Raw genomic sequence first — 11,411 nt, forward strand, 5'->3', positions numbered from 1 at the left:
ATAGTATATCCTAGCTGAAAATAAGTTGTGTCCATCAGGGACAGGCGGAGTTAGGAGGAGGAGGAAGAGGATGAGGGTGGTTTAGGAGGAGGAGGTAGAGGATGAGGGTGGTTTAGGAGGAGGAGGAAGAGGAGGAGGATGAAGAAGAGGAGGGTGGTTTAGGAGGAGGATGAAGAGGAGGAGGAGGGTGGTTAAGGAGGAGGATGAAGAAGAGGAGGGTGGTTTCGGTGGAGGATGAAGATCAGGAGGGTGGTTTAGGAGGAGGATGAAGAAGAGGAGGGTGGTTTCGAAGGAGGGCTGTTTAGGAGGAGAATGAAGAAGAGGAGGGTGGTTTAGGAGGAGGGTGGTTTAGGAGGAGGAGGAAGGGGATGAGGGTGGTTTAGGAGGAGGAGGTAGAGAATGAGGGTGGTTTAGGAGGAGGAGGAAGAGGAGGAGGATGAAGAAGAGGAGGGTGGTTTAGGAGGAGGATGAAGAGGAGGAGGAGGGTGGTTTAGGAGGAGGATGAAGAGGAGGGGGATGAAGAAGAGGAGGATGGTTTAGGAGGAGGATGAAGAGGAGGAGGGTGGTTTAGGAGGAGAATGAAGATGAGGAGGGTGGTTTAGGAGGAGGATGAAGAGGAGGAGGGTGGTTTAGGAGGAGGATGAAGAGGAGGAGGATGGATTAGGAGGAGGATGAAGAGGAGGTGGGTGGTTTAGGAGGAGGATGAAGAGAAGGAGGATGGTTTAGGAGGAGGATGAAGAGGAGGAGGGTGGTTTAGGAGGAGGATGAAGAGAAGGAGGATGGTTTAGGAGGATAGTGAAGAGGAGGAGGGTGGTTTAGGAGGAGAGTGAAGAGGAGGGGGGTGGTTTAGGAGGAGGATGAAGAGGAGGAGGGTGGTTTAGGAAGTTGATGAAGAGGGGGAGGATGAAGAAGAGGAGGGTGGTTTAGGAGGAGGATGAAGAGGAGGAGGGTGGTTTAGGAGGAGGATGAAGAGGAGGAGGGTGGTTTAGGAGGAGGATGAAGAGGAGGAGGATGAAGAGGAGGAGGGTGGTTTAGGAGGAGGATGAAGAAGAGGAGGATGGTTTAGGAGGAGGATGAAGAGGAGGGTGGTTTAGGAGGAGGATGAAGAGGAGGAGGATGGTGTAGGAGGAGAGTGAAGAGGAGGAGGATGGTTTAGGAGGAGAGTGAAGAGGAGGATGAAGAGGAGGAGGTTGGTTTAGGAGGAGGATGAAGAGGAGGAGGGTGGTTTAGGAAGAGGATGAAGAGGAGGAGGGTGGTTTAGGAGGAGGATGAAGAGGAGGAGGGTGGTTTAGGAGGAGGATGAAGAGGAGGAGGATGAAGAGGAGGGGGTGGTTTAGGAGGAGGATGAAGAGGAGGAGGATGGTTTAGGAGGAGGATGAAGAGGAGGGTGGTTTAGGAGGAGGATGAAGAGGAGCAGGGTGGTTTAGGAGGAGGATGAAGAGGAGGAGGATGAAGAGGAGGGGGTGGTTTAGGAGGAGGATGAAGAAGAGGAGGATGGTTTAGGAGGAGGATGAAGAGGAGGGGGGTTTAGGAGGAGGATGAAGAGGAGGAGGGTGGTTTAAGAGGAGGATGAAGAGGAGGAGGGTGGTTTAGGAGGAGGATGAAGAGGAGGAGGGTGGTTTAGGAGAAGGATGAAGAGAAGGAGGGTGGTTTAGGAGGAGGATGAAGAAGAGGAGGGTGGTTTAGGAGGAGGATGAAGAGGAGGAGGGTGGTTTAGGAGGAGGATGAAGAGGAGGATGATGAAGAGGAGGAGGGTGGTTTAGGAAGAGGATGAAGAGGAGGAGGATAAAGAAGAGGAGGGTGGTTTAGGAGGAGGATGAAGAGGAGGAGGGTAGTTTAGGAAGAGGATGAAGAGGAGGAGGGTGGTTTAGGAGGAGGATGAAGAGGAGGAGGATGAAGAAGAGGAGGGTGGTTTAGGAGGAGGATGAAGAAGAGGAGGGTGGTTTAGGAGGAGGATGAAGAGGAGAAGGGTGGTTTAGGAGGAGGATGAAGATGAGGAGGGTGGTTTAGGAGGAGGATGAAGAGGAGGAGGATGATTTAGGAGGAGGATGAAGATGAGGAGGGTGGTTTAGGAGGAGGATGAAGATGAGGAAGATGAAGATGAGGAGGGTGGTATAGGAGGAGGAGGAAGAGGAGGAGGATGGTTTAGGAGGAGGATGAAGAGGAGGGTGGTTTAGAAGGAGGGTAAAGGTGAGGATGGTGGTTTAGGAGGAGGATGAAGAGGAGGAGGGTGGTTTAGGAGGAGGATGAAGAGGAGGAGGATAAAGAAGGAGGGTGGTTTAGGAGGAGGATGAAGAGGAGGAGGGTGTTTTAGGAGGAGGATGAATTGGAGGTTGGTTTAGGAGGAGGATGAAGAGGAGGAGGGTGGTTTAGGAGGAGGATGAAGAAGAGGAGGGTGGTTTAGGAGGAGGATCAAGAGGACCACGGTAGTGCACTCCTTCTGACCAGAGCCCTGGGGGCCGGGACCACGGTAGTGCACTCCTTCTGACCAGAGCCCTGGGGGAGGAGGATGAAGAGGAGGAGGGTGGTTTAGGAGGAGGATCAAGAGGGCCACAGGACCACGGTAGTGCACCACGTAAGGAATAGGGTTCCAACTACTACATCAACACAAGACATGACGATACAAGCATGATGTGTCCATTAGCAGGTCGAAACAGTCAGGCAACCCTTCAGGGCCTCTGTGTATTACAGCAGCAGCAGCAGTGTGGGCCCCAGAGCAAGGCTAATGCTGACATGCTAGGTGTCTTTTTTACAACAGAACCCCTATCACGATTAGCATTAACCTTGACCTGGGAAGTTATTTCGACCTGGGACTGGAGCTGGGAATCTCCAGTCCACTGCTGGGAAGCAGAGTGGCTGCAGTACTGAGAACGACCTGGAGGGGGAGACAAAGACACACCTCGCTGTTAGAGCACTAGCAGGGTTCTACACCTACAGATGGGGAGACTGGAGAAATCACTGGTGTATTGGGTGAGTTATATTGAATGAACCCCCCCCCCCCCCCCCCCACACCCCCAAAAAAAGACCTTTAGGATCTTATAAAAGGTTAAATACAATACATTATCCAGTCAAGTCTGTTCCAGTTTAGTCCATTTCACTTTTCACTGAGCCTTTTTTAACATGCCAGAATCTCCCTCTAGTTTAAAGTGACAGGGACACAGGGGGTCAAGAACAACAGTCCTGATTGGTCAGGACAAGAATGAAGGTCCCGGGAGGAACCAGAGCTCTGTCTCTCTCTCTCTCTCTCTGATAGCCTAAGGTCTAACTCCTCCTTCTGTGGACAGTGGTCGTCATGGATACAGGAACACATCCGTGATGTCAGAAATAAGTGTTCTAACTCCTCAGCTGAGGGGGGTGGGGGGGGGGGGTCACAGAACAACACAGGGAGAGGCAAGATGGAGACCGGCTCTCTCTGAAGAACACAAACCCAGCACCCAACGGATAAAGAAAAACACTCAATAGTTCCTCCTTTGTGATCCTACGAAGCTCAACTCCGGGCTTGACAGATGTAAAGATTTTAATCTTGAGATTTAACCACGTCCACAGTGTTACAGTAAGAGGCTGCAGACAGACAGAGGAGGATCTTATTGACCCTGATAAGCAGCAGGTCGACAGATCCTGTGTATATCCTGTCTAGATGTCCTGTATACAGGTATGACAGTAACAGTTGTATATACTGTGTTTATAGGTCAGGTAGTACAGGACATACTAAAATGTTAGCTCATAGCCCAGAGATCGTGATGTAGCGATCTATAATGTTACCTGCTGTGGACTTCCTCCCCCAAGACGAAGAGCACACATCCTCTTGTCAACGTATTCCTTCATGAGCCTCTCTCTCTCTCTCTCTCTGTCGATCTGTCAGTCTCTCTCTCTCTCTCTCTCTGTCTCTCTGTCTCTCTGTCAGTCCCTCTGTCAGTCTCTCTCTCTCGCTCTCTCTCTCGCTCTCTCTCTCTCTGTCTATCTGTCAGACTCTCTCTCTGTCAGTCTCTCTCTCTCTCTCTCTCTCTCTCTGTCTCTCTGTCTATCTGTCAGTCTCTCTCTCTCGCTCTCTCTCTCTCTCTCTCTGTCTCTCTGTCTATCTGTCAGCCTCTCTCTCTCCCTCTCTGTCTATCTGTCTCTCTGTCAGTCCCTCTGTCATTCTCTCTCTCTCGCTGTCTCTCTCTCTCTCTGTCTATCTGTCAGTGTCTCTGTCTCTCTGTCTATCTGTCTCTCTCTCTCTCTGTCTCTCTGTCAGTCTCTCTGTCTATTTTTCAGTCTCTCTCTCTTTCTCCCTGTCTCTCTCTCTCTCTCTTTCTCCCTGTCTCTCTCTCTCTCTCTCTCTCTCTCTCTCTCTCTATCTCTCTCTGTGTCTATCTGTCAGTCTCTGTCTGTCTGTCTGTCTGTCTGTCTGTCTGTCCGTCTGAGCAGTAACAGACCGAGGCATCAGGCTCTGTTTTATACTGGGTGTCTCTCTTTGTGACTCATTACCCTCTGAATTTCCCTCCAATCTCTGCTCTCTATCGGAAAGTCATTATGAAGGTGGCAGAGGGAACTGTCTCTACGAACGTCTGGATAAAGGTTATGAGAAATTACACATTAGCTCATCTATGTAAATACACATGAAGTTGACAGGAAACTGTCCCATATAGATGTTACGGTCATTGGGGTGTGAATGGCTGAAATATAACAGACTGTGATATATAGTAGGGTCATTGGGGTGTGAATGGCTGAAATACAACAGACTGTGATATATAGTAGGGTCATTGGGGTGTGAATGGCTGAAATACAACAGACTGTGATATATAGTAGGGTCATTGGGGTGTGAATGGCTGAAATATAACAGACTGTGATATATAGTAGGGTCATTGGGGTGTGAATGGCTGAAATACAACAGACTGTGATATATAGTAGGGTCATTAGGGTGTGAATGGCTGAAATACAACAGACTGTGATATATAGTAGGGTCATTAGGGTGTGAATGGCTGAAATACAACATGTGTATGTGTATGTATGTTTATACAGATGTGGGTATGTGTATATATGTGTATATATGTGTATATAAATATATACATTTACCCCCCAAAATATAAAGGTGGATTGGAAATGATGCCGACAATTACATTGATGGAAGCAACAATCTATCTGCAATATTAAAGCTAACCCCCCCAACAACAACAAAATTAATAAATATATATATATATATATATTACAAATAAATATATTTAAAAAATATATAATAAATAAAAATAAATAAAGTACAACAAAAAAATTGTCAAAATATAAAATTTCAACAATGATCATTTCCACATGACAAAGATGCCAATGATTTCTGTCAGTTGGTGTGGTGTGTCACCCAGGGGGTTTCAGAGTGAAAGGTTGAGTCAGAGCCTAACCTCTAAATGACTGTATACTACCATCTACACTATCTACTATCTATACCATCTTCCTCAACCAGATGTTGTCATGACAACCCAGGTACCATCTATTGTTTTATCGATGGTAACCCTGGTAACCCTCGTCCTCTCATAACGTTACTCTCTGAAGGCCCAGTGTCTCACCTTCACCCCACACCTGCCTGAAGACCCAGTGTCTCACCTTCACCCCACACCTGCCTGAAGACCCAGTGTCTCACTTTCACCCCACACCTGCCTGAAGACCCAGTGTCTCACCTTCACCCCACACCTGCCTGAAGACCCAGTGTCTCACCTTCTACCTTCACCCCACACCTGCCTGAAGACCCAGTGTCTCACCTTCACCCCACACCTGCCTGAAGACCCAGTGTCTCACCTTCACCCCACACCTGCCTGAAGACCCAGTGTCTCACCTTCACCCCACACCTGCCTGAAGACCCAGTGTCTCACCTTCACCCCACACCTGCCTGAAGACCCAGTGTCTCACCTTCACCCCACACCTGCCTGAAGACCCAGTGTCCTACCTTCTACCTTCACCTCACACCTGCCTGAAGACCCAGTGTCTCACCTTCACCTCACACCTGTCTGAAGACCCAGTGTCTCACCTTCACCCCACACCTGCCTGAAGACCCAGTGTCTCACCTTCACCCCACACCTGCCTGAAGACATTGTGTCTCACCTTCACCTCACACCTGCCTGAAGAACCAGTGTCTCACCTTCACCCCACACCTGCCTGAAGACCCTGTGTCTCACCCTCACCCCACACCTGCCCGAAGACCCAGTATCTCACCTTCACCCCACACCTGCCTGAAGACCCTGTGTCTCACCTTCACCCCACACCTTCACCCCACACCTGCCTGAAGACCCTGTGTCTCACCTTCACCCCACACCTTCACCCCACACCTGCCTGAAGACCCAGTGTCTCACCTTCACCCCACACCTAACTGAAGACCCAGTGTCTCACCTTCACCCCACACCTGCCTGAAGACCCTGTGTCTCATCTTCACCTTCACCCCACACCTTCACCCCACACCTGCCTGAAGACCCTGTGTCTCACCTTCACCCCACACCTTCACCCCACACCTGCCTGAAGACCCAGTGTCTCACCTTCACCCCACACCTGCCTGAAGACCCAGTGTCTCAACTTCACCCCACACCTGCCTGAAGACCCAGTGTCTCACTTTCACCCCACACCTGCCTGAAGACCCAGTGTCTCACCTTCACCCCACACCTGCCTGAAGACCCAGTGTCTCACCTTCACCCCACACCTGCCTGAAGACATTGTGTCCTACCTTCTACCTTCACCCCACACCTGCCTGAAGACCCTGTGTCCTACCTTCTACCTTCACCCCACACCTGCCTGAAGACCCAGTGTCCTACCTTCTACCTTCACCCCACACCTGCCTGAAAACCCTGTGTCTCACCTTCACCCCACACCTGCCTGAAGACCCAGTGTCTCACCTTCACCCCACACCTGCCTGAAGACCTAGTGTCTCACCTTCACCCCACACCTGCCTGAAGACATTGTGTCTCACCTTCACCCCACACCTTCACCCCACACCTGCCTGAAGACCCTGTGTCTCACCTTCACCCCACACATTCACCCCACACCTGCCTGAAGACCCAGTGTCTCACCTTCACCTCACACCTGCCTGAAGACCCAGTGTCTCACCTTCACCCCACACCTGCCTGAAGACCCAGTGTCTCACCTTCACCCCACACCTGCCTGAAGACCCTGTGTCTCACCTTCACCCCACACCTTCACCCCACACCTGCCTGAAGACCCTGTGTCTCACCTTCACCCCACACCTTCACCCCACACCTGCCTGAAGACCCTGTGTCTCACCTTCACCCCACACCTTCACCCCACACCTGCCTGAAGACCCTGTGTCTCACCTTCACCCCACACATTCACCCCACACCTGCCTGAAGACCCAGTGTCTCACCTTCACCTCACACCTGCCTGAAGACCCAGTGTCTCACCTTCACCCCACACCTGCCTGAAGACCCAGTGTCTCACCTTCACCCCACACCTGCCTGAAGACCCTGTGTCTCACCTTCACCCCACACCTTCACCCCACACCTGCCTGAAGACCCTGTATCCCACCTTCACCCCACACCTTCACCTCACACCTGCCTGAAGAACCCGTGTCCTACCTTCACCCCACACCTGCCTGAAGACTCTTTCTCACATGCTCATTGTCCTTTTACTTCAAAGTATGGAGAGGAAAGTCCCACTTGAATCAGGTTCAAACGGTCATTATTAGTTCTCGTTAGTTAGTATTAATTAATATTAGGCCTAGTTAGTTAGTATTAATTATTATTAGGCCTAGTTAGTTAGTATTAATTAATTATTATTAGGCCTAGTTAGTTAGTATTAATTAATATTAGGCCTAGTTAGTTAGTATTAATTCATTATTATTAGGCCTAGTTAGTTAGTATTAATTAATATTAGGCCTGGTTAATTAGTATGAATTAATGATTATTAGGCCTAGTTAGTTAGTATTAATTAGTATTAGGCCTAGTTAATTAGTATTCATTAATATTAGACCTAGTTAATTAGTATTCATTAATTAATATTATGCCTGGTTAATTGGTCTTAATAAATATTAGACCTAGTTAATTAGTATTAATTAATTAATATTAGACCTAGTTAATTAGTATTAATTAATTAATATTAGACCTAGTTAATTAGTATTAATTAATTAATATTAGACCTAGTTAATTAGTATTAATTAATTAATATTAGACCTAGTTAATTAGTATTAATTAATTATTATTAGACCTAGTTAGTTAGTTTGCATTTTAACACGCTTTTTCTCCACACCTTCACGCCCAGTAGGAACACATTCACAGAACGCGAACTGTGGGGACACCCAATTCAGTCCCATTCAAAATCCCATTTTCTCTAACCCTATAACCCTAGCTCCTAACCCTAACCCTAGCTCCTAACCCTAGCTCCTAACCCTAGCTCGTAACCCTAGCTCCTAACCCTAACCCTAGCTCCTAACCCTAGCTCCTAACCCTAACTCTAACCCTATAACCCTAGCTCCTAACCCTATAACCCTAGCTCCTAACCCTAGCTCCTAACCCTAACTCCTAACCCTAGCGCCTAACCCTAGCTCCTAACCCTAGCTTCTAACCCTATAACCCTAGCTCCTAACCCTAACCCTATAACCCTAGCTCCTAACCCTAACTCCTAACCCTAGCTCCTAACCCTAGCTCCTAACCCTAACTCTAACCCTATAACCCTAGCTCCTAACCCTATAACCCTAACTCCTAACCCTAGCTCCTAACCCTAGCTCCTAACCCTAACTCTAACCCTATAACTCTAAGTCCTAACCCTATAACCCTAGCTCCTAATCCTATAACCCTAGCTCCTAACCCTAGCTCCTAACCCTAGGTCCTATAACCCTAACCCTATAACCCTAGCTCCTAACCCTAAACCTATAACCCTAGCTCCTAACCCTATAACCCTAGCTCCTAACCCTAACCCTATAACCCTAGCTCCTAACCCTAACACCTAACACCTAACCCTAGCTCCTAACCCTAGCTCCTAACCCTAACCCTAGCTCCTAACCCTAGCTCCTAACCCTAGCTCCTAACCCTAACCCTAGCTCCTAACCCTAGCTCCTAACCCTAACCCTATAACCCTAACCCTATAACCCTAACCCTATAACCCTAGCTCCTAACCCTAACCCTAGCTCCTAACCCTAGCTCCTAACCCTAACCCTAGCCCCTAACCCTAACCCTATAACCCTAACCCTATAACCCTAGCTCCTAACCCTAACCCTATAACCCTAATCCTATAACCCTAGCTCCTAACCCTAGCTCCTAACCCTAACCCTATAACCCTAATCCTATAACCCTAGCTCCTAACCCTAGCTCCTAACCCTAACCCTATAACCCTAACCCTATAACCCTAACCCTATAACCCTAGCTCCTAACCCTAACCCTAGCTCCTAACCCTAGCTCCTAACCCTAACCCTAGCTCCTAACCCTAACCCTATAACCCTAACCCTATAACCCTAGCTCCTAACCCTAACCCTATAACCCTAATCCTATAACCCTAGCTCCTAACCCTAGCTCCTAACCCTAACCCTATAACCCTAATCCTATAACCCTAGCTCCTAACCCTAGCTCCTAACCCTAACCCTATAACCCTAATCCTATAACCCTAGCTCCTAACCCTAGCTCCTAACCCTAGCTCCTAACCCTAACCCTAGCTCCTAACCCTAGCTCCTAACCCTAACCCTAGCTCCTAACCCTAGCTCCTAACCCTAACCCTATAACCCTAACCCTATAACCCTAGCTCCTAACCCTATATCCCTAGCTCCTAACCCTAACCCTAGCTCCTAACCTTAACCCTAGCTCCTAACGCTAGCTCCTAACCCTAACCCTAGCTCCTAACCCTAGCTCCTAACCCTATAACCCTAGCTCCTAACCCTAGCTCCTAACCCTAGCTCCTAACCCTATATCCCTAGCTCCTAACCCTAACCCTAGCTCCTAACCCTAACCCTAGCTCCTAACCCTAGCTCCTAACCCTAGCTCCTAACCCTAAACCTTTTGTTTCTGTTCAGTTATAATAGTATCTTTCAGGGAAAGTGTGTCACCTTGGCATGCTGGGTGAGAGAGAAGAGAGAGGAGAAGACGACATGAGAGAGAAGGGAAAGTCAGGGGGGGGAGAGAGAAGGTGGGGAGAGGCACAGAGAGATATTAGGGAAATCCCCAGGTGGAAATTCACAGCCGCCTACATCTCAGAGTCAAGGCTCTGCTTTCCAGTAAGAGGGATCACATCTACTGACCCACAACTAAACTGTTTTACTATCACATCTACTGACCCACAACTAAACTGTCTTTAATATCACATCTACTGACCCACAACTAAACTGTCTTTAATATCACATCTACTGACCCACAAATAAACTGTCTTTACTATCACATCTACTGACCCACAACTAAACTGTCTTTAATATCACATCTACTGATCAACAACTAAACTGTCTTTACTATCACATCTACTGACCCACAACTAAACTGTCTTTAATATCACATCTACTGACCCACAAATAAACTGTCTTTACTATCACATCTACTGACCCACAACTAAACTGTCTTTAATATCAAATCTACTGATCCACTGTCTTACATGCATAGTCACTTTAACCATATCTAAATGTACATACTACCTCAATCATCCCCACTAACCGGTGTCTGTATGTAGCCTCTCTACTGTATATATCCTCTCTACTGTACGTAGCCTCTCTACTGTTATAGCCCCTCTACTGTATATAGCCTCTACTGTATATAGCCTCTACTGTATATAGCCTCTCTACTGTATATAGCCCCTCTACTGTATATAGCCTCTCTACTGTATATAGCCTCTCTACTGTTTATAGCCTCTCTACTGTATGTAGCCTCTCTACTGTATATAGCCTCTCTACTGTATATAGCCCCTCTACTGTATATAGCCTCTCTACTGTATATAGCCTGTCTACTGTATATAACCTCTCTACTGTATATAACCTCTACTGTATATAGCCTCTCTACTGTATATAGTCTCTCTACTGTATATAACCTCTCTACTGTATATACCCTCTCTACTGTATATAGCCTCTCTACTGTATATAGCCTCACTACTGTATATAACCTCTACTGTATATAGCCTCTCTACTGTATATAGCCTCTCTACAGTTATAGCCTCTCTACTGTATTTAGCCTCTCTACCATATATAGCCTCTCTACTGTATATAGCCTCACTACTGTATATAACCTCTCTACTGTATATAGCCTCTCTACTGTATATAGCCTCTCTACTGTATATAGCCTCTCTACTGTATATAGCCTCTCTACAGTTATAGCCTCTCTACTGTATATAGCCTCTCTACTGTATATAGCCTCTCTACAGTTATAGCCTCTCTACTGTATATAGCCTCACTACTGTATATAGCCTCTCTACTGTATATAGCCTCTCTACAGTTATAGCCTCTCTACTGTATATAGCCTCACTACTGTATATAA

The sequence above is a fragment of the Oncorhynchus clarkii genome, chromosome 7 (genome assembly GCF_045791955.1).
Source record: "Oncorhynchus clarkii lewisi isolate Uvic-CL-2024 chromosome 7, UVic_Ocla_1.0, whole genome shotgun sequence".
Lineage (NCBI taxonomy): Eukaryota > Metazoa > Chordata > Actinopteri > Salmoniformes > Salmonidae > Oncorhynchus > Oncorhynchus clarkii.